At 37.2% G+C, this 21,014-nt stretch overlaps 1 protein-coding gene across 1 annotated transcript in view; it reads right to left on the bottom strand.

Moving 5' to 3' along the window:
• Nucleotides 1-18,589, bottom strand: part of SIAH1 (siah E3 ubiquitin protein ligase 1) — a 74,390-nt gene extending 55,801 nt beyond the window's left edge. The window contains exon 1 of the mRNA XM_054199857.1: nucleotides 17,328-18,589. The gene's annotated coding sequence lies outside the window, so the exon portion shown is untranslated. The remainder of the gene's footprint in view (nucleotides 1-17,327) is intronic.
• Between the last annotated feature and the right edge of the window lie 2,425 nt (nucleotides 18,590-21,014).

Raw genomic sequence — 21,014 nt, 5'->3', positions numbered from 1 at the left:
AAACTGTTTTGCCAGGTTTGTACAGGTAAAAATATAGGTGAAAATAACAGCACAACTTTTGTTTCCCATGTACATCTGCACTGAGTCTTGATCCATATTAATATTATTCTTCCTCTATTGTTAGTACTGCATTACTAAAGCCTTTGCATGCATATTTTCCTCATCTTTACTGGTCTATGAAATGATTTAACATGCAGGATGCTGCATTGTTACTTTTCCATTACAGTAACAGGCAAAAGGAGAAAAGAAAGATACAAAGTCTATCTGAGTCTTGATAGCCCGTTGGGCAAGTCTGGTCAACAGATAACATTTTCCATAACCAAACCACATGCAGGACTCATATGAATATGGTAGTTTATAAGCACTTCCCCCCTCCTCCTTATTTCGTCTTCCCTTGTCCTTCCAATCTCATTCAGCTTGGAAAGGATAACTAGAGGTTTCACTCAGACACCAGGCTGAATGTTGGAACAGACAGGTAAAGTTTGTTTAGATTTAGTTTTGCATGTAATCTTGTTTCACCCTTGATTTTAAAAACAGAATTCTTATGGCTGGTGTTACATTTTTATAAATACCACTTTTGTTAATTACTGTTTAGGGTAAAGAATTTTTGTAGAACAGCATGTAAATTTACATCAATTTCCCTACAGCGGCAGCTTTTCAAACAATAACTCTTGGAAAAATAAAATTTTGTTCTTCATAAAATATATTGTTTTGTCAGTCAATCATTTTCTTGTAAAGCATTCAGCAGAACTGAAAGACCTGAAAAAAGACTGAAATAATGCCCATGTTTGAAGAAAGCAGCTGCAGAGTCACCTAAAAGAAAAATTTACCCACAATTCTTACAACATTATGTGTCACATTTGACTTGAAAAAATTAGCCACCATGCTAAAAATCTAGCCCAATATTTCTAAGGATCTATAAGCAATTAACTGTAAAAAGCAAAGTAATGTTACGGTTTGTAATATAGAACCCAGCAATTAAAGACCTGCGCACTAACAGGAAACACTCGAAGAATGGCCTTTTGAGATTTCAGTTTCTAGGATTCCTTAGATATGATTCAAAAGATTAAACTGATGAAGTTCACAGAGAGCACAAATCCCCCCCTTTCCCTTGAATCGGGTTGCACAACACAAGTGATTGAGCAACATATCCTAGCTACCTTTAAGATACAGTCAATTATCCTGGCCATGGCTTAATGTGAACTTTATAATAAATAGATAACCAAATGAAAAGATAAAAATTATAACATGAGATACATTAACAGGAGCATTATTCCATGATACACAATGCACGAGCTAGCTACAAGAACTACCAAATATCATTACCGAGCATCTACACGCAAACCAGCTGAGTAGGTAACTTTACCCCCCTCACAATTAATTTTCCTATTATATTAATAATCATTAATCAGAGCCTGATGCTCCTACTGTGAGCATACAGAGGATTCCCTTTGCTGCTTTATTAAGATGACTACTTCACTTTCATTTCTTCCCGATTGCTTAAATATCCAGCTGCTTTGCTTTGAGATGTTAAAATCTCCCTGAAAGATCATTTTGGCCATACATGTTCCTGTAGCATCCTAAAAGTCACTTTAAACACTGGTGAAATTAAGTAATGCACGATCGATTGAACAGAGTTTAGCAAATGAAGGCTTTTTCAGCTATCACCTGAGCCTTCACATTGTTTTCTAATTAGTTACTGTGTTTGAATCTATGCCAAACAACACACCCTTAGCTAAGCATCTGTTAAAACTTTAGTCAGTAAATTAGTCAAGTTGTGCAATCCCTTTTAACTCTTTCAAATAAATATCACCTTGACATTATTGAGACACTTTGAGTAACCAAAGTAAAACGTGTTCATAATATATAAACCTGAACTGTTTTCAATTAAAAAAAAAAAAAAAAACAACCTTTGGCAGAAGGGTAGTGTTTCAAAAGCACTTATTTTCCCTTGAAATATATGGAATGGAGTCAAATAGGCAGTTCTGAAAATTCCATTAGTTGTATATCTGAATATTCAGTTTAAAAAAATATCATTAAAGCCAGAATTTTCAATGAACTATAGTGCTCTGGATAAATTGCTTATTTACAATCCATTGTTGCTAACGACATGCATTATATTTTGAGACATGTATATTCTGGAGCAAAGGATATCCAAATGTATCCTTGGTATAATTTTAAAGAAGTCAATAGAGATTATATCATACTGTAACATATAAATTATGATTTTGAGACAAAATATTATATTACCAGGAAAAAAGACATTAGGGCAGGTATCCAAAGATACAATACATTTGGGCTATGTCATAAATAAGCAACCTGTGAACTTTTATTTTTAATCTGCAATATAATTCTCAACCTAATTGTCTCCACAAACTCAATTACATAGGCCAAGTTTAGTTTCCACCTAAAGCACTTTCAGTGAAACAAAAGAAGTTACAGCTGCATCTACTTACAGGCAGGATTTGCTTAATGATTCTACTCCAGGTCAACTTCCTAAGATGTAGTTATTTTATTATTAAATATATATTATTAAATGAGTGCAAATATATTTTTTAAGCTTAAGTATGTTGGTAACAAAGTGTTTTCTGGCAGCAATTAAGGAGCAGTTTGAATTAGGAGCTTATAACTATGAGTAATCTATAACCTAAGAGTAAGTAAGAGCAAGAATCTGTGGGGGAGGGCATCCAGGATGCATCTCATCAACTACTACTTTGTTGCAAGGGTTGCTAGTCTTCACAAAACCCTGACAAAGTGTCAGTTATCCATCCAGTCACCTACAGAGTAGACCTTGACAAATAATTCTGTGTAATTTATGGGGTAAAAGATCAGCAGCTAAGGCAACTGTATTTTACCCTGCATGTACCAGAGCATTTCATTTATTATCATATATAAATATATGTGTATATTATTTTTATATATATATAATAATTCGATTTGGAACAGGGAGAATACTAAAAGGACTAAAAGCAGGCTGACAATAGATCTTTAAACATGATTATCAACACTTGCAGATTACCATATGATCCATTCTTGGATGGTGCCATTTATACTTTTATATGTGATCTAGACAGTTGCACAAAGTCTTTACTGGCAAAATCTTTATAGGATGGCAAGTTACGTTAATAATGTTAAACACATGGTTCTACGGTCATATTGAATATTAATATAATTGAGTGTACTACAATATATCTAGGAAGGAAGAAGGCAGGACACACAAATGTATGTTTGATATAGAAGCCATCCTGAAAAGCAACTATTCACAGAAGACCTGAGGATCATCGTAACTAACATGATTCAGCTCTTTGTGCAACCTTGTGATAAAAAGGGTCAGCAATACCTACATTAATTATTTTATTACTGCAGTAGTTCTTTACAATGGATTTTTTGCATATTTGTAAACAAAAGTATCAAGTAGAAACATAATACTCTGCACATTTTTGGAAAGACAGCTTCTCTTTAATCATGATATCCATACTTAAAGAATGAAAATATTTTGGAATGCTTAAAGCCTTAACAGTAACACAGGAGACAGGAGGTTAACAAAGCTCAAGTTTGTCAAGGAAAATATTGATAGGTGACAGTCACTAAGCATGGGTATTTACGCATTAAAAAAACTTTTCAGTTTTGCAGATAAAAAGAAATGGATGCAAGACAAAGTCTACGTTACTCTTTCCTACCAATGAGGTTCCACTATTTTTGATAAACATTTTTATGAACATAGGTAAAGAAGGATCTCTCACCTAGCCATTTACTTATTAATAGATGGGTCTGAAAGGCATGGTCTCTCCTAATTCTCTGCTTGCAGCATTTAATCTCCCAGAATGCAAGAAGTTGGACCCAAGGACAACCACAAAAATTATTAAGTGAACTACAATTGTCTGTCATCTACATGTCAGGCTATATAATCTACTGTATGTTTGCCTATAAACTCTATGAAAGTACAATATAACTACCTTTACAAACTACATAACAGCATTCAGACTAATTATAAACACAGCAAAATGCTAGTGGCTTCTGGAGAACCAGACACAGTGATTCCTTGAATAGTAAACATTAAGTATTTAAAAATATATTACTTGATTACAATTAACTGCACATAACAAAGAAGCCAGAGTTAAAAAGCAAGTCAGAAGTTTGCTTGATATTCAATAATTAAGCTGTTACATCAAGGTATCATTTTGCCTCAGGATGCATGCCAAGTAATAGTATGTATTCATACATACAATAGAAATATATACCCTAAATCAACTTACAACATATGGATCCAATGAACAGGAACGTTACATCCTTTTCTTCCCCATATTCATTAAGAGTGTAACAGTATGGCCATGACTCCACCAGGCAAATCTTCTACATTTAGTGATAAAGAATATGCATATTGAATAAGGCCTAATAAATAGAACACCAATGTCTCTATTATCATATTCAAACAGAATTCACCAAGAAGTTGTGAAGTTCATTATTAGTACTTTTCTCTTCCACTTGTAGTTTCAAAGCTGCAAAATTCAAGCCCTTTCATGCTTTCGGTGTATTTCTTTACATTTTGTAACATGATCTACAGAACAATGCTAGTGTGATTAAGATTATTCTGTTAAAATGTATTATTTTGCATAGTGAAATGCATGGTATACCATTTCCTATAAACCTCAAATGTGGAGAACTATACCCACAATAGGTTAAGATTTAGCGACATCCCCAGCAAAATAAGGATATTTCCAAGATGTATTTGCCTTAAGTTCCCTTTGTTATGATCAACAGTAGCACTTTCAGGCACAATTTTTTAATAAAGGAACTTGTTATATTATTAAACTGCCAGACCAGACTTTCAACAGATGGAGTTAATTAACAAATGTAGCACACCAAGCAGGCAAAGAATGTCTCAAAAAATCAGAGTTAAAAGCAAAACAGTAATACATGGAACATTGATCAATTCCATACCATTTGCTAATTCTGTCACCATTAAGCAGATCTTGTCTTCCCCAAATTTACCTTGGTGACTAAACAGGCATATAATCTGTGAAATTTATACTCACTGTGCTAAAAAAGCCCCAGTGGCTTTCTGTTGGAAACTTTTTCATGGGTTATTTCCTGTTGATTTTTTCTACTTAGGTATCTAGCTAGTTTTCATTGGCAGGATTTTCTGTTGCCAAAGGACTGGAATGTTGAAGCTTTTACATTGACATGCAGGTTTTCTGCGTGTGTGATCTCCCTGTTTACATGCCCTGGCCATTCTGAAAATGCCAAATCAAATGGAAATGCTGCAGATGAAAATTATTTCCTTTCCGTAAAATATATGATAGTTTTGTTGTGTCGCAACAGTGTCTACTGACTAGCGTACATACATAAAACCAACATGCCAACAAGATTCTACTAATAAAAAAAAGCTATGTTTTAGTTGTTTCTGGACAGATCAATGTCATGCTTCTCAACCTAAATTTTACTCCACAAGAAACTTCCTCGAAGAGTTTCAGAGAATATTTCCACAATCACATCCAAACATGCAGCTGCATAGACTAAAATAATAATGAGAAAGCTCTTCAATATTTTTAACTTTACTGTAAGCTTAGCTTAAAAAATTTCAACTTGAACCCCTAGCAAACCTGCAGCTTGGTTGGTGTCTTTAAGTTGTGGGAAACCAGTCAACAGGCTTAAGTGTAATACTCCCATCCAGAGGGATTCAGGCTGGGGGCTTGGGTCAGCAGGAACCTTATAAAATTCAACAAGTGCAGCACCCTACATTTGGGATGGGATAACCCTGTGCAAGACTGCAAGCTGAGGACTGTCTGTGAGCAGTTGTGCTGAAAAGGAGCTGGAGATCCTGGTTAATGGCTGAACATAACCCTACAGGGTGCACTAGCAGCCAAGATGGCCAATAGCATCCTTGGCTGTATTAACAGGAACAGGCCCATAGATTGAAGGAAGTGACTGTCCCCCCTGTATTTGGCACTTGTTAGGCTGCATCCAAAATACTGTGATGCATTTTGGGTTCTCCAATCAAGCAAGACATTGACAAACTGGAGAGAGAGAGAGTTCAGCAGAGGACCACCAAGACAACCAGGGCCTGGTGCACTCATCCTGTGAGGAGAGGCAGAGGAGAGGGTGCTGATACAGCCTGGAGAAGGGAAGGCTTTGGGGGGACCTGATAGCAGTCCCCCAGTACCTACAAGGAGGTTATCAAGGAGACAGAAGCAGGCTCCTCACAGTAATATATAGTGGAAGGATGCAAGATAAAAGAAAAATTTAATCGAGAGGGTCAGATGGATACAAGGAAAAACAAACAAACAAAAATATCTTTTGAGCACGAGGACAGCCAAGCAGTGGAACAAGTTGCCTACTCTCAGTTCTTAGAGGTTTTCAAGACCCAACAGCATAAGGCACTGAGCAGCCTGATCTTGTAGCTGACCCTGCTTTCAGTAAAAGTTTGGACTAGGTGGTGTCCTGAGGTCCTTTCCAACCTGAATTAATATACAATTAGTAAGCAATATACAAGACTTATAGTAAGCAAAATTGGGCCCTATCTTGCACTAATTGTTAACCAAAGTCAACAGCAGGGAGAATAAAAGACAGTTAAGATCTTTCACCAAAGATGCTTAGACTTCACAAAAGCATTCACTACAGAGAACATAAGGAACATAAGTTCTGATAAAGCCAAAAAATGAAAAAAGGCATTATTTTTTCTTTTTTTTTTTTTTTTTTTTGTTTTAAATGGAGGAATAAGCGTACTAGATGCTGGCTTTGCTATTCTGAAAATGAGGAATTCTCTTTATTTTTCCTTCAATAACAGTAAGATTTTGCAGTTACTGTGTTTATGGGAAATCTTGAATGCCAATTTGCATATATACAGCTATAAAATCTACCAATGCAGAAGGATCCCTAAAGCTCCACTGTGTTTTATTTACTTAGATATACGAATATTCAAGGACTCTACATAAGTATTTGAAGTTAAGCAGAAGTTTCTAGAGGCTGAAAAAAAATATTGTCTAAGAGTAATGGGACTTTTTTTATGCTTAGTACTTTATAAGCAGTGAACAACCATACATCTTTAGATGGATGCCTTGATTCTATAAGTGACATTCTATTCTTTTTTATTTTCTAATTCAAGATCTTACGTTTGCCATTGAATACACAATCAGTGGGCCAAATAGAACTAATGTACAGAATCATCACAAACCATCATCAGCCTCTCCAATAACACAGTTATTGGAAAAAATTCAGTCATTGAGACAATTTTTTCCAAAATTGAAAACAGCCAAACAAGCACGTAGGACTGGGCAGCTGATCTATGATATTAAAGTCAAATTTTAGAGTATTTAATAGATATTGGGAAGCACATAGCCTTGTGAGTTTCATTAACAAATAGCAATTTCACCATCATGTGGATTATTTCCAAAGGTTGCCTTTGTGGGCAAGGTTTTTCTTTAATCTCTAAACTATTTTTTTTGAGAGAAAACAGTTCCAGTAAATAGATTACAATGGGATCTAAGCATCCTGGCTCAAATAATGAAACCCTATACCGAGTGCCCAGGTACACATGGAGTCTTCCCCAGCAAACTCTTAACTTTACCCTATAGATAAACCAGGGGAAGGTTCTGCAGCACTACAATGAATGACCTCTTCCAGACCATATGCTCCTTCCAAGACCATATGCCCTTTGTGACAGTCCCAGATTAACCCAGTTTGTGTGAACTCAAAACCCGCACATGGCACTTTTATAGGCCACAGGAATAACTCAGAGCCCCTTTCTCTCTCAAAAGCCCCTAACCAAAAAACAACCCCTCCAAAAAACCCAAACCTACTCACCCCCTGAAATGCACCCCCCCCACAAAACAAGACACCCCTCCTAAAAACAAACAATCATAGAAAACATTTTTTTTTTCTTTAAAGCATTATAGACTTTCATTACATAGAGAAAGGAAAAGGTTTTTGGTTGGGGTTTGTTTTTTTTTTTTTTTCCTGGTCCAGGTGAAGCAGAACCAAGGGTGGTAATACTAAAAGGATTTGCTTTATTAAACTAGTTAAAACATAAACCCCCAAATTAGGGCTCTTCCAAATTAAACCTAAACTGCAGACCAGTTATGACATCTCTAGAATTTAGAAGAACATGCTTGTCTGCAAGTCTCTTCTTTAAACACACAACCAGTTTTGTTTCACAAATGAAATAATTGGTACATTCAAAATTCCATTTGCAAGTGCATTGGCTCTTGCAGCTTAATTAAATGCCTCACTAACTTCACACATCCAAGCATTTCTGCATGGTTGCTTCATATTGAACAATTCACAAGAAACAGAAATTACCACAAAACACTTCAGTAATCAGATATGCCATTGTACTATGTATTATTTTTGTGTAATAGAAACTGTGCTAATAAATAGAGAGGCAGCTGGCAGAGAAGCCTTTATGGTTAAACAGGACATCATCGCTTTATCACTGGTTAAGCAGTGGGGAATTCCTAAGGAGACAAACACTTGTAAGAAGCTTACCTCCCAACTGCCAGGCTAGGCAGATTAACAGCATTGTCAGTCACACCAAATCACCATGACTGTTACTTCACTTTTATGCCAGCATTCTGTTACTTGCTAGTTTTGTATTTTAAAACAAAAAAAAGTGTGTATCAAAGTTTCAAGTAAACTTTTATGCTTACTTTTGTATTCAACAGCAGTCACAAAAGGAGTTATGGTAGAGGACAAACTAAGGGCCTGGAAACCACTAGCAGAACAAAAGCTCATGAAGGAGATGGGGAGTTTGTCAAGAAGCTCTTTCAGGCCAAGAGGGCTCTGATTTCATATCAACCTAAGGTCAAAGAATTGGTACATTTAATGTGCCAAATGCATTCAGAATGGCTCTATGGTATACTTCACACATTGGAAATGCTCATTCTGCTTTGGAAAAGTATTATCCTGTGCCAGGTTTAGACAAAACCAGACACTCTGAAGTACACTGAAGCTTCTGTGAAAGCATTTCAACTTTGGCCTCTGCAACAAGATACTGAACTCGCTACCTTTAATGCCAGCAAGCAACAACTGAGCCTGACGCTCAGTATCTTAGCGCTCATAACTTTCTTACGGGCTCATTTATTTAAGCACCAAACAAATGATGAACCCTCTAAAAACAATCTTGGCCTCCACCAACAATTGCAATGAAACCAGCGCAGCATTCCCAACATACCTCAAAGTTCAGACTGCTTGTTCCTGTGCAGCCACTATAGTACAACCTGCTTCACATTTATGCCTCCTGCTTTGAGTCTGTTTTCTTAGATCCCTTCTATTTTTATGACAGCAAGTTTAATAATGATCAGAACTGGAGCTACATCCAGTAAGTTTAACGAGTCCACAGTTTCATTAGTGTGAAATCAGTCTCAAGACTCCCAAGGGTACAGTTGATCTTGCAACAACCTGTAGCCACATTTGGGGCAGTTTACATGGAAACGCCGCACAGCCACATGGCTGCAGTTGTGCATTCCTGTGGCATATGACATGCTGCTCCAGATGGTACCAATGGCGTGGGACCTAAAGTACATTTACCTCCCACTGTAAATCCACATCTGATCTTCCTTTCCTAAGGTAGTCACATTTTGGTGATACTATATGTATGCAAAAGATGGGCTTTTCAAAATTGTAAGTGCTTAGGTGCTAAAGCCACACTTCCTCAAGTACCGGAATCACTGTGATCTTTCAGAGGTATTTATGTACCTATAAACTTCTGAAAATTCTGTAGAGCTCCTATCTGTATCTTTAGATCCTTAAGTGCCCTGTAAAGCTCTCGAGTACCTTCTGGAACAAAACCTGCCCAGTTAAAAAAAAAAAACAAAACAAAAACAAAAACAAACCAAAAAAACACCACAACAAGAGAGAGAGAGAGAAGCTGAAACTCCTGGAGCACTATCCATTACAAATGGATGAGTTGGAGATAAGGAAATATTTGTGTATACATTCACGTTGTCCACAGAATTATTCTAGAATTAAAAAAAAAAAGCAACTGGAAAAACCACAAAACCCCTGACTGATAGCTAGATAAGTATCATCCCTACTGAAAAGTAGAAAATAGAAGGATAAGAAAAATGAGGTCAGCTGGTTTGATTTCCTCAAATGCACATAGTGTTCTTTCTTAAAATTATTAAACAGGTTTATTACATTAAACACCAAATCACAACAGGGAAAGAAAATTTATAGTGTATTACTATCACTTTAAAAGTGCCTATATACATATTAAGAAGCAAAAACTGTATATAGAAATATATATGCTACATTTAGTGATGCAAATATTACATTTACTTTTTTTTTCCTTTTTGCAAAACTTTGGAAATATTATGAAGACAACAGCCCAAACAGTATAAACTGTATTTTCTCTACTAGATTTTTTTTCCTATTATTTTGTTATCGATTCAAACTACAGGTTTTCCAAATTGCCTCTTTTTGCAAAAACCTTAACTTTTTTTCACTTTAATTTCTCTCTCCATCAACAGAAGTAACAATATGTACTTCTTAGTAATAATTCTACAGAAATTACAGGTGGAAGGTCCTCTGTATATCCCAAGAATTATCATTAGTCTGTAAATACTTTGTTCTGCAGCACCTTTAAATGGATTTCTTTGGGAAAAACATACACAGACGAAAGTTCATTCAAGTAAGCGTGCTAAATTATATCAGGGCTGATAGGTTTAACTAGCTCGGAGAGAAATATTACATGTAACTAGCTCATATGGTATTTAGGCACCTGAAAACATCAACGAGAATCATAGCAAGATTTTCAGTACTTATTTTTACTTTCAAATTCTACTCTGAAACAGAGTTCTCATGGGGAATCAAACCAACACAATATAAAAACAGGTCTACCCAACCACCTGCTAGCTTATTTACAAATAAACCATAAATATCTACATTTTTTTTTCCACTAAAACTTTATGATATACCCTACTATTTAAGATGCGGCAAGATGACTAAAGCCAACATACAAATGGACTTGCACAGACATACAAAAACATCACATTAAAAATTGTCCTTATAAATTAAAAGTTGGTCATATGTTTTTTCAAATTCAAAATTCTGGCTCTCTATTGCTGGTTCAGTTTCTTCCACCTCAGTCACCCATCAACGCATTAGAATCAAATATAAAACATCATAGGTTTATACCAAAGCAATAACTTATGCAGACTGCTAAAACAACAATAAAAATTATAAAATAACTAGAAAATTCAGAGGAAAAAACCCCAAACCTTACATGAGAAAACAGCTATCAAACTCTTCATACACCTGCATCACCTTCTCAAAGTTTTCGATTCAGAATGCAGTCTTTATGATACGGCCTATCTTTTACTCTGAATTTGCAGGTCACATGGCCCAGCAGAACCTTAATTCAGCTGGGTCTCTCAGGTACTTCCACAACACCAGTTACCAATCATTCCAGTATATATTCTGTTCACCTGTGAGCTAAATTACCTTGTCAGTGCGTAGCCTTGCTTTAAGAGTCATAGGGGAGTGGAGTATCACAGGTGTCTTCAATATAATGCTTGTAGAAATCTTCAGGGAACAACGTGGTTGAAGAGAGAACACAGCTAAGGTTGCAGCCTATCACAACAGGTGCTATGTTTTCTCCCCCTCAACTCTGTTAAGAGATGGTGAAATCCTTCCTGTTCTTTTTTCTGCCTTAGCAGGCAAGTCTTGGAAGCAGCTTTGCCTTTTTGCAAGTGCAGGGATTGCAAGTGTTGCCCTGATGAGCTGCATGATGATACGTCCTGATACAAACCTGCACACCCTCTAAAGCCAATACCTGCATAACATAAGAAACACACAGAATGTATCATAGAATCATAGAATGTGTTGGGTTGGAAGGGACCTTTAAAGGTCATCTAGTCCAACCCCCCTGCAACTAGATCAGGTTGCTCAGAGCCTCATCAAGCCTAGCCTTGAATGTCTCCAGGGATGGGGCCTCCACCACCTTTCTGGGCAACCTGTGCACAACAGAAAATATGCACCTATTTCCTACATTGTTCAGTAGCATAGAGCGTCAAATCAATTAGTAGAACAGACAATTCTCAGAAAGGCAGATCAAATATTAGGAAGTGTAAAATTTTAAGCCTGTTAAATTTGTACAGTAGGATATGATTTAACATCCAGCTCCTTCCACAATTACAGTCTGTACAGAGACAGAGTGAGATAATAGCATTGACTGTGGCAGTTTATTAAGTTGTTAAAACACACAAACATAATCTATTCTGAAATAGAAACACGGTTTGAAATATACTGTCATATTTTCACTTCTGGAATAGAACTTGCTCCATATACCCACTCAGTGTGTTTCAGAGACTTTTGCTGAACACTGCTTATGGTATTTCCCACCCTTCTACACAGTGATATCTGATCAGACCTTCTGCTCCATGGCTGCATTCACTTACCACAAGATAGCCTTAAACAAGATTCTAACGGACACACTTTGTTCTTGTTTCACCCAGCAAGAAACTGGAAAGAAACCTTCATTACTTGAAATTTTTATGCTTTTTTTTTTTTAAATAGTTTTGTAGCAGAGTGTAGAACTATTCACTTTATTGTGTAAGGATGTCATCCTTTGGACTGGAAAGACCTTTCTAGATAGAACAGCATACAACCTTTACTGTTTGTTTGGATACCAAACAAAGTACCTCATTGCCCAACAGCTTGCCTTTAATTTAGCTGAATTCATCTTATGTATGCGTGTTTCTGTATGTTTACAGCATCAGGAGATATTATTGTAATGAAACTTTTTCAAAGTACACCTCCCCTGTATTTTATAGGAGGGAGAGAATAGGTGCACGCAGCCCTAGTATTTAATCCATAACCACCACAACTAAATAGCAGTCCTAGTAATGAGAAGGTGTCACATATACTTTTAGTGGGAAAAAAAAGATCTAGATTCTACTTCTGTCTCTGCCACTACAGCACTGGCTAATCATTGGTAACTCTGCTAACTCCCCACCACTTCTTCTCCTCACAGATAACGGCTTATGAACAGATACACACAATTTAAGACAGACTCCCATTACACCCTTCTTACTATGTATCTCTCACCATTAGTGCATTATGATACAAACAAAAGACAAGCAAGAGCCTATCAGTGAGGAAAGAAATAAAAAGCCATAACATTTTTACAGGAACATTACAAACTCATTTAAGCTGCTTTATTATTTGTATATAATTAAATATCATATTAAAAGAAATCATAACCTCCCCTCCCAAATAGCTCCTCAAGCAGCAATTACATTCACCTCCTACCAGAAACATTTGAATAATGTCCCTGAAAGGCTCTGAGACTAAACCCACCAGATGGGATAGATGAGATGTTCTGGGCTTTTGCATGAATTATTTCAATCCATCATAATTTGGAAGACTCATAACTGCTGTAATACTGGAAAGCTTAATTTGATTTCCATTTATAAAGTAGGGCTTTGATGGATGCTGTAAAACAAAGGATAACCATCTAGCTACTATATCTTTATCTTCTCTGCATTTTTGTTGACAGCAGAGAACTGAGTGCCCTGACTCACGACCTACAGCAGTTTAAACCAATATGCCAGCTGTGACAACTGAGAAACCAACACACAGCAGCCCTTGCAGTAGCAAGGGCAGCTGAAGTGAATGTCCCACAAGTAACATCAGTAACATTTTAGGCCGCTACAACATATACTGCTTATGAATCAGAGCCCAAAATAATTTTTAGTCAAAATTAATATAATGAATTGTTTAAAATAAAAATAATTGTATGCACACACTGAATCAGTAGAGACTCTGCAAATTAATTTCATGATCACACTAACATCGTCTTGAATTTTTAGTGCTATTTCCTTACTCATTTACTCAAAAGTCAGTTCTGGCTCAGCTCTGTAAAGGAAACAAGTTTGAACGTTGGGAAGCTGAGTGTTGATGTTATGTGTTTCACATTAAGTTACAATCACCCTTGGAAATTTCTCTTTAGATTAGGTACTAGCAGCTGATAGACATGCATGCCAAGAGAATAAAAATTTCGTTAAAAGCTAAAATATAGCAAATTCTGTTTCCCTAGCATAAAGAATCCTTGGGTAGCTACAAATGCAACAGAAAACATTAATTTGTTTCCAGTGGACATCAAATATTACTATTTTAATGCCCCTTCACTTCAGAATGTCAAGAATGTCCTTGTCCATATTCTTGGTGTTCTGCCAGTAGGAGATCTGGCAAAGGACTCTGATGTGCTCTTTTTAATTCAAGGCCCTCTGCTGCAAAGATCTCCCACAGAAAAGTATTTATAAACCACAATGTATCTCCTCCTCCTCTTGGAAAATATTGCCAGACCTTCATGCTCTGCCTTTTAGATATTTCCAAATTTCTTCTGTCTTTGCAAGACACACAATTTACCCGGGTTCAGTTGGATTCAAGGTGCAGTAATGCTTCTCGCACAAAGAAGTCAGACTCAGACTGGCTTCAGCATCATCACTGGCTGTGATATCTTCTCTGATTTTTAATGTAATCCCTCTGAATTTATTTTTTTTATTTATTTTTTATTTTAAAATATAATTTCTCATGCACTGATATCAACTTTTTGCAATCAAGAAGTGTCCAACAAGCAGATTCCTGGTGGCAATTTTGAGTTCAAAGAACTTGTATCAAAGGTAAATATATTGCTACCAATTTTATTCACATCTCAAACCTAAACTAATAGCAAACAGAAGAAAAGTACAGTCCCTGAGCCAAGAAGCAAATGAAACCTAGCATATAGCAGTAAGGATACCAGTAAAGGTCTAAAACGGTACAATAACCCATACCAGTGAACTTCTGCCCTAAGTCTGAGTAACTGTGCCAATATTTGTTATGTTCATACATCATCCCATTACATTCTACCTTTCCTTCGGAGGCCAAGCTTGAAACGGTTTACCTTTATACTGAAGAGTTAACAAGTGGCTCCCTCTACTGTAACAAGAATGTCAGTACTGGTATTTCCTCCGAGAAACTTTTAAATTGTTTCGTGACCATCAAAACCATTATATAAAATTAAAGAACCGAAAGGCTCACAGTCTGGATTAATCTTTAACATTTGTTTTTAAAAGGGTGTGTGTGTGTCTATACCAACATACATGCAAGCCAGCCTTTTATTTTTTCCTTGTATTTTATACTAATAGCCTCTGAACAATATTTTGCTCAAAAATTTTTTCTTAAAATTAATAATACTAAGACTCAATACTTTGAATGTTGTATGCTCATTCAAAAGCCAAGTGGAAAATTTATACATTACTTTGGATTTGAATCACAATGATTCCTATACTTAGCAACAAATGATAAGAAAATAAAACTTAATTGGCGTATTTCAACAGAACTATGACATCTTTGGAGCATAGTTTCTATTTTTTTATTAAAAATACGTAATATTTTAGTTCTTTTATGTACATTGAAAGTATAATTCCTGAAACAGTTAAAAACGTACTGAAGTGGAGACTCAAAAGGGGAACCAACTTATTCAAAACCAGTTTCCTCTTAAAAAATGCTTCCTTTGAATCTGCCGTTTAAAAGGATATAATGCAATCTTACAGAATTTAGCTAGACATAAGGCAGACAGCAAAACTTGCTTTTTCATACACAGCTGCATAGTTTAAACGGTACAATGGAATGCATATACACACAGGTGAAAAGTGTATATACCTACAATCCATCTGTTTTTTAAAATTCATCAATTTTTTTCATCCCTTTTACTTGAGCATTGCAGTATTTCCACTGTATATATGGAATTACATACCAACATATAGGTATAAAATTGACCACACACAGTAGCAGTCAGGGGCACTAAAAATACTTTGTGATTAGTTGTGCTGCTGTAAGGCCCTTGGGTTTACATTCTGTGATAGAGGAGAGGAACTGAATGTATCAGAGACACCTAATTTTGTAACCTCCAAATACCAGAATACACTAACATAGTTTATACTGCTTCACGCAGCAGATTTGGTAGTCTTTGCATCTGCAGAGTAATTATTATTTTAAACCATATTTATGAGAATAACAGGTCCTATACATGAATTATAGCAGAGCTACAAGCTTACCAATAAAACAGAGCCATCCAGAACAAAAATCAGGCCCAGATCTAAAAATAGCGTTGGATGTAGCTACAAAAAATTCCAGCAAGAAAGGCATTCATATCAAACACAGCTCATAAGGGTTGATCCCTGTTATTTTCCACTCAAAATACTGCTTCTAGTTGTGCTTTTTTTCCCAGCAACGAAAGGTTGAATAGCACAAAACATACTTTAGGAACAGACTTTAGAGAAAGAAATAAAGATTACAACATACGTATATTCTCACATCAACACCTTAAAAAATTAACACGTACACAACCAGGATACACATAAGTGAAAGAAGACAAGTTCTTCAAGAGGCATGTTTGCACATGCAGGCGGGCTCCAGGCAGTTTAAGGGAGCCTATAGCTAATATCAGACCAAGTGCAAAGAGAGAAGGCCATTTCCCATTAAAATTAACAAACAAGGCCCAAAAAATCACACTGGGGTTCTGTCTTCGCTTGATTAAGTAATTGTGTGACTTCAAAGTGATTCATCTATTCCTGATTAAGTCCAAGCATGAATATTTATTTTGGCATAAGACCACGATACTTAACATTTTTCAGGCATAGCTCAATCACTCAGGACAAGAAAAACAAACCCCCAAAATCTCTGCCTCAGTTGCAGCAAACCAATTCATGTGAACAGAAGCCCTGCTATATACTGAGGTAAAAAGACTGAAGCCCATCTTCTTTACTACTGATAGCTACAGAGTTTACACAGCATTTACACCATTAAATCATAGCCCCAACAGGGAACACATTTGATTGTATCTTTTAGCAGTTATTTAAAAACAGAAGTACAGTCTTGACCTCTCTAACACCCCTCACTTCATATGTTCAGCACAGTGAGCTACCTGCAGTTTGCCACCTCATTTTAATACTGACATTACTACATTTTGTCAACCCCACCAGTGCAGATAGAGCAGTGAGATTTAAGCTCACCTAAAACACATACCTACTGGGGAGCTGCCCTGTACGCAGCTGAGGCCTTTGCTGTTACCACACGTTCCACCACTGGGCTTGGCTTGTGCTCCCTCATCCACCGTCGCTTTCCCACCAGCCTCTCTCCCCTCAGCATCTCGCATAGCGTTCACTCTCAACCTGCCTGCTTCAACTACAAAATTGGGCCAAGGCACAGAAAACTGGCCCAGCTGCTACCCAGGCTGCCATACAAGCTCGCAAAGCCTTCACTTAAGCACTGTGTCAGTCACCAGCCACTGTCACGGCCTTCCTGCTTCCTCATGCCCCATTTCCCTCCCTGCCAGAGCTCACCTGAGGTGAAACAAGATGGACGCCCTCAGAGGCCTCATTTTCCACAGTAGCAGGGCTGGGATGAGGAAGCATTTACCAAGGACCTCATTGCTGTGGGGAGGCTTGGGAGTTTGGTCACCACTTCCATCCGCCATCCTGAGCAGTTTTAGGCAAGTTGGTTCTTTCTTGTGCCTCAGTGTCTCTGTTCGAAAAATGGGAATGATTATGCTGGCCATCTGTGTGGAATATTTTGTTTGATAAGAAAAAAGATAATTGTCAAATCCTCTCTTCGGCAATTCTGTAGTTCCTCATGTCAAAGCCCTTTTCTTTCATGTTTTCCAGCCGTTAATATCTAAGCGCTGTCTCAGATCTGTCTATAAAAAGAATGGGAATTATGTAGTAGTATTTGCACTACAAATTGACCCTCTGCGTGCTCATTCTCTGTGTTAAACAAAAGGCAATTTACAATTATGTTGATAGCTTATCATTAATAGACTAGGTTTTTTTGTAGGCAAAAAGAACATGTGCGCACTGGCCGTATACCCAGTGGGTTACCTGTTGCCCACAGGCACTCTATTGTCCTTAGCAAACTTGTGAATGGACCTACATAATGCTCCTGTGTGCGTGGAAAAAAACTTTTTCAGTTTTGTAACAGTCTCTTCCTAGAGATTTTTACCTATTCATGTTAAGGTTTTCATCTTAACTTTTTTCGGTGAGGAACAGCTTTCCCACATATCACAGTATTTTGACAGTTTCTCATATTTTTCTTTCTTCACACAAGTTAGCATTAGGAAATACCATTTTGCAAGAAATTCAACAATACATTTCATACTTTTAAACCGATATGCTTTTTCTCTTAGGTTCAGTCAACTCTGTCTTCCCAGATGAAGGTGCCTGGAACACACAAGACATTAACGCTGGTAGGAAAAAAAAAGCCCAAATACCACATCATGGGACACTGGGAAACACAGCATGAAGACGCTTTATGGTGTTAGCTCATGTCCAGCAGGAATGACAAGTTCAGGCTCATCATCAGTGCAGGACTTGCTTGCAAAACCACGTCACTCACTGTATGCTTCTTTTGCCAGCACAGAACCCAACAATATATCTGAAGCATGAGCTGTCTGGGATTGGCAGCAATGCAGGAAGCAGCGTAGAGAGCTCTAAGATCACCACTTAGAGCTCAATCATGCTGGTCCCAAACTGACAAATGCAGAGTGCCTTGGGTACTTAACTACACCGTTTGCTACACAAGGATCACAGCAGAACTAAACCACAGTTACGCATTTGTTATCACACAGACAACTACTTGAATGCACTCAGGTGATAATGACACTTTATTGCTTTTGTATGGAGCTAGGAGATTATACATATATCCAGGAATTGGGGTTTTTTGTTGCTTATTACCGGGTCTTGGCACTTTTTCACTATCATGAGTAAACTCAGGGCTGTTCAGGTAAAAGTAGTTGTATCTACTTGGAATTATGAACATCTTCCCTAGACAACAGGGAAGTTCTGAGCAAGATCAAAAATATATTCCTTTATCGTCCCATTTCAGTGGAAATACCAAGAAATTGAAAGCTGTTTTAGTGATACATACCATATCACAGAAAATTAGTTTTTTCTAGGGATCAGGAACATTCTAGCTACATTTGGACTTCAACTTGACATTTCCCTCTACTCATTCCACTCAGCACTTTGTACAGTTGATAAAGGAGAATCACAGACCAACTTTCTTGCATAAAAAAGCATATTTTGTGATTAAAAAAAAAAAATCAAAACAAAAAACTTGTTCTGTTGGGCCCATGAAAGCTTTCTTGGTTGCTGTGTTTCATGTAGTGCTAGTTCTCTTGTGCACTGAGAGAGGCTGTTTACAGATTTTATGAACAGCCATACTTGCAGTAAGTAGGCTAACAGGGAACTAAGAACAAGTGAAAACAAAACTGAAAGACACTGATGGTTTTGTTCTAAGTGCAGTTGAGATGCCACCCTGGGTGTTCCTCTACCATAGCATAGCATTGCCAACAGCTCCACCCACTTCCCTCAAGGAAAATTCAGACCATACTGGTTATGTTTTTCATCTTCCTCGTTAACAGAGATGCAGTGTTTAAAACTCAAAGCTGAAGGGACAATAGAACCTAAAAAAAGAGAAACAGAAAACAAAGAACCTTTGGCCTCAATTGGTATCATTTTACAGGAACTTCAGCTGTTGACAGCTTGCTTTAACATCCCGCAATAAGCTTCTGCCACCAAAATCAGTTGATTTGTCAAGTCTGTCCTCTATCTGGGAAAACTTGGTAAATTTACAGGTTTTAGATAGCTACTATTCCCAGCTAGGCTTCTTGTGTCATGAAAACATGATCAGCTACTACTCTGCTGAACATTTGATGCTACATTCCTCTTTAATTCCTTCCAAATCGGATGTTTAGCACAGAAGTGAAATCTACTAGCATTAATACAGTTCCCCCATCCACTGCTAGCTAGTAATGTTTACATACTTCACCATGTCTCCCACACTAGATAGTAATCAACGTGGTACTTATCTTTTGCAGCTCCTGCAGTGTCATACTCCAATTTTTATCATCTTCCTTCCTTGTGACAAACGAGAACAAAACCACATTTATTTATCTGCACTTCTGTACTGCACAGCTGGTTTCAGTTTGAGTATACTAATGTGCAAAGGAGACATTTTCCATTTCCTTGATTCTCCTGATTGCCTCTAGAGGAGCTTATTAGGAATTAAAAAACAGACCCAAAGTTCCTATGTCTCACTCCAATGTACAACTAAGCACAATTATCCAATTCACCACCACTGTCCTCCGTGGGATCCTATCCCTGTTAAGGAAAAGCCCTTCACTGGCGGTAATTTATTCTCTTACTACTTATTAAAGTGATACCAACTCCAGTCAGTGACAACAGGCTTTAGGAACGTAACAAAGTTTTTATGAGGACAGAACCTGGTGCTCACGTAGCACTTAGTAGGCAAGCACTGCTTCTTGGCAAACACACGGTGGTCAGAATGACTCTGCCTATCTAATTTCCCACTCATTTTTATAGAAAAAAATAATTAAGATTTGTCTATTTGGATGTAGAAACATATTTAAAACCTTTCTTTATCCTCATGTTTTTGAAATGCTGTAATAACTGTTCCTAATGCTTTTCTTTTGCTCTTGCTGTAATCATCTTTCAGTTTTCTCCTGTTGAGGGAAGATCAAGACTTTGCCTTCTGTTTCTGACTTCACAATACATGTGAAAGGGTCACGCAAGATGACAGACTTTCAACACTCTTATTTCCTCAGCATATTTCAGCTCTTTTGCATTTAAGCAAAGACTGATTTCAGAATGCAGGGAACTGGAGAGAAAGCCACTATACTTACGCTTCAGGGCAAGGCTCAATACGTCAGAAGTTTAACATGGGCTCTGTAGCCCACATTTTTTCTTTACAGTCTGATTTGATTTTACTGATGTGAACACTTGGCACCAAAAACCTGTTAAAAGGAAGGTATAACAGACTTAAGCGTGTACAGAGACATACACCCACAGTAATCTTCACTTTGCTCCTGCTCTTGAAAGTGTTCCTATTGGTCAGCTTTCATAAATTATGGTTTTTTTTGCACCTTACTTTTGGGATAGATCCCAGAACAGATTTAAAGGGGTGGAGCTGGCAGTTAACTGCAGCGTATTAGCTCTGCACGAGACAGTATGCCA

This window comes from Rissa tridactyla, chromosome 4 (assembly GCF_028500815.1).
Source record: "Rissa tridactyla isolate bRisTri1 chromosome 4, bRisTri1.patW.cur.20221130, whole genome shotgun sequence".
In the NCBI taxonomy this organism is placed as follows: Eukaryota; Metazoa; Chordata; class Aves; order Charadriiformes; family Laridae; genus Rissa; species Rissa tridactyla.
Note: the sequence above shows the minus strand (reverse complement) of the source record. Positions and strands in the feature narration are given on the sequence as shown.